A 3,004-nucleotide genomic window follows, 5' to 3' on the forward strand; every position below is an offset into this window, starting at 1 on the left:
GTAATGATACACATAGTAAATATTACAAAAGTAATGTTACACATAGTAATGATACACATAGTAAATATTACAAAAGTAATGTTACACATAGTAATAATACACATAGTAAATATTACAAAAGTAATGTTACATGTAGTATTTACACATAGTAAATATTACAAAAGTGTACTTGTACATTTAATTGGATGACTAAAGTTCGATGTTAGTCACTTATTTGACTACAAATAGAAAAAATACGGCCTCTGAAACTTAAATTATAATCCTAACCACAGTATTTTGGGTAAGTGACATGGCCTTTTTGAGTTTCAGTTTCCTCATGTGTTCAAAGAAAGGTACAGAAATACCTACCTCATGGAGTGGGACTGAATGTAATAAGCATGAACTACCACTTACCTCACTTAGTAAGTGCTCTATACATGGTACTGATTAGCAGTCATTGTGTCCTTAATCTTCACTGGTTACTCATATATCAGTACTTTTTAATGAATATGCTATAATTTGAATGCAGTTCTCAATGAAATGAAAACTTCCCAATAACAGCAATATCCCAAGTTGAGGGTAAACAAAAGTAGCTAAGTCCTATCTCAAAAGAAAAATGCCATTTGGATAAATTTAGAATATCGCTATTCTACTCTCTGTATGCCAAGATCCTCCAAATGACCTCCTAGAAGCTAAATGTGAAGTGAACCCAGGATGAAAATGCGAATCTGTACAGTTGGCCAGTGACTCTTGAAAATTTGAAGTTTTTCTATCTATACTTAGTTCTTAATTTAACTAGATTTAAATTTAACTAATCTTTGCAGGGGGAAGTATCCAGTATTATTTCTGTGTACTTCTTTTCTGCCATTCTGTTACTCTTGATGTTCATTTAAGTTAAAATGTTGGAGTGACAGTGATAATGAAATACACTGTAAGATTTCCTCTCCCTGGGAATGGTAATAATTAAAACAAGTGGACAGTAGGCTGGGCATGGTGGCTCATGCCTGTAAACCTAACACTGGGAGGCTGAGGTGGGTACATTGTGTGAACTCAGGAGTCCATGACCAGCCTGAGCAAGAGCAGGACCCTGTCTCTTCTCAAAATAGAAAAACCAGCCCGATGTTGTGGCAGATGAATGTAGTCCCAGCTACTTGGGAGGCTGAGCAAGAGGACTGCTTGAGCCCAAGAGTTTGAGGTTGCTGTGAGCTATGATGCCACAATGCTTTACCCAGGATGATGGAGTGAGACTCTGTCTCAAAAAACTAAAAAAACAAATGGGCATTAATTAGTTGTTCCTAATAACTTTACATATATGTTCAGAGGCATGGAAGAGAAGGGAGATACATTCAGAGTTGGTTCCAAGTATTTGTATTGCCAGGTGCAGTGCTTCATAGCCGTGAGTTCCCCTACTCAGGAAGCCAAGGCAGGAGGTTTGTGGAGCCCAGGAGTTGAAGGCTGCAGTAAGCTGTGATTACACCACTGCTCTACAGCCTGGGCCACAAAAAGAGACCCATCTCCTAAAAAAAAAAGAAATTGTATCAGGTCTTGTGACACACATGGCTATGGCAGAGGTGGGGCTAGCTGGACACCAGTTTCCCTCTGTGCTTTCGCTCTTCTCATTAGGTCATCTGCCTATTTTGTAGGTTCCTCTTTTTTTTAAATAGGGAACGCTTCATGAATTTGCGAGTCATCCTTGTGCAGGGGCCATGCTAATCTTCTCTGTATCGTTCCAATTTTAGTATATGTGCTGCTGAAGCGAGCACTATTTTGTAGGTTACTTTGCTAGTGATAACAAGCAGCGCTTTACAAACAGAAGGAAAGCTTCCCAGATGTTTTTAACAACTAATTCACAATTCAGATTGCTGAAACAGCTGATTACACTTAGAAATTATACATGATAAAGTCAGAAATTAGTATCAAATCCAAAGTATATTAATGAGAATAATAGATACTGTTAAGTTCCTATTATGTGCCAGGTACCAAGCACATTATCCTGAATTTTCACAGTAACCCTGTGAAGCAGGTATACCATTATTTTTCCCATTTTATAAGAGACAACCTTGGCTTAGGGACATTCAGTCACTTGTCCTAGGTTACATAAGTAGCAAGTAGTGAAGATTTAGATTCCAATGGGCCGACTTCCTAATCTGCACTTTTAATTACTATTGTATACATTTTACTACTATGTGGGCTGTGTGTAAGAATAATTCACTATGGCTCGGTGCCTGTGGCTCAAGCGGCTAAGGCACCAGCCACATACACCTAAGGTGGCAGGTTCGAATCCCCAGCCCGGGCCCGCCAAACAACAATGATGGCTGCAACCAAAAAATAGCCGGGCGTTGTGGCGGGCGCCTGTAGTCCCAGCTACTTGGGAGGCTGAGGCAGGAGACTCGCTTGAGCCCAGGAGTTGGAGGTTGCTGTGAGCATGATGCCACGGCACTCTACCCAGGGGGATAGCTTGAGGCTCCGTCTCAAAAAAAAAAAAAAAAGAATAATTCACTATGACAAGGGTATTCAGAGAATTCAGTACTGGGAAATCTTTTAATTATATTTAGCATTAATACATCAAAAGAAGAATCATGTCAATAGCCCTTTGGATATAAAAGGCACTTGACAAAATTCAAAAATTAATTCCTAATTTGGTTTTTAGATTAGGTTTTATCATGCAAAGGAAATGTTTCTCTTCCATTTTTTCATTTTTTTTATTATCTGTTGTACCTAGTGGAGAATACTAGAATCCTTCCCATTATAGACAGGATAAATCACTAACGTGCTGATTAAAAACAGTATAATAAATTGTTTACCTATCTATGTAGATTAAAAAGAATAATATGCATTTTCATGGATGTGGGAAGGAAACATTCTGAGATAAGAGTTTTTGTGTGTTTAAATCTTGGGGACAAGTAACCAATAAGAATCAAAAGCCTTAAAAAGGATTCACTACCCTTTGATGTAGTGTACTGGGAATATTATCTGAGGGATTGACTGGATATTGTACAAAGATAGGTATTTCTATATGTTTCTT

At 38.1% G+C, this 3,004-nt stretch overlaps 1 non-coding gene across 1 annotated transcript; it reads right to left on the bottom strand.

Annotated features, from left to right (window-relative positions):
• Positions 1 to 1,635: 1,635 nt before the first annotated feature.
• LOC111722055 lies at positions 1,636 to 1,742 on the bottom strand. The gene has a single exon (XR_002771002.1). It is a non-coding gene; the product is annotated as a U6 spliceosomal RNA (small nuclear RNA).
• Between the last annotated feature and the right edge of the window lie 1,262 nt (positions 1,743 to 3,004).

The sequence above is a fragment of the Otolemur garnettii genome, unplaced genomic scaffold (genome assembly GCF_000181295.1).
Source record: "Otolemur garnettii isolate 467f Iridium unplaced genomic scaffold, OtoGar3 scaffold00005, whole genome shotgun sequence".
In the NCBI taxonomy this organism is placed as follows: domain Eukaryota; kingdom Metazoa; phylum Chordata; class Mammalia; order Primates; family Galagidae; genus Otolemur; species Otolemur garnettii.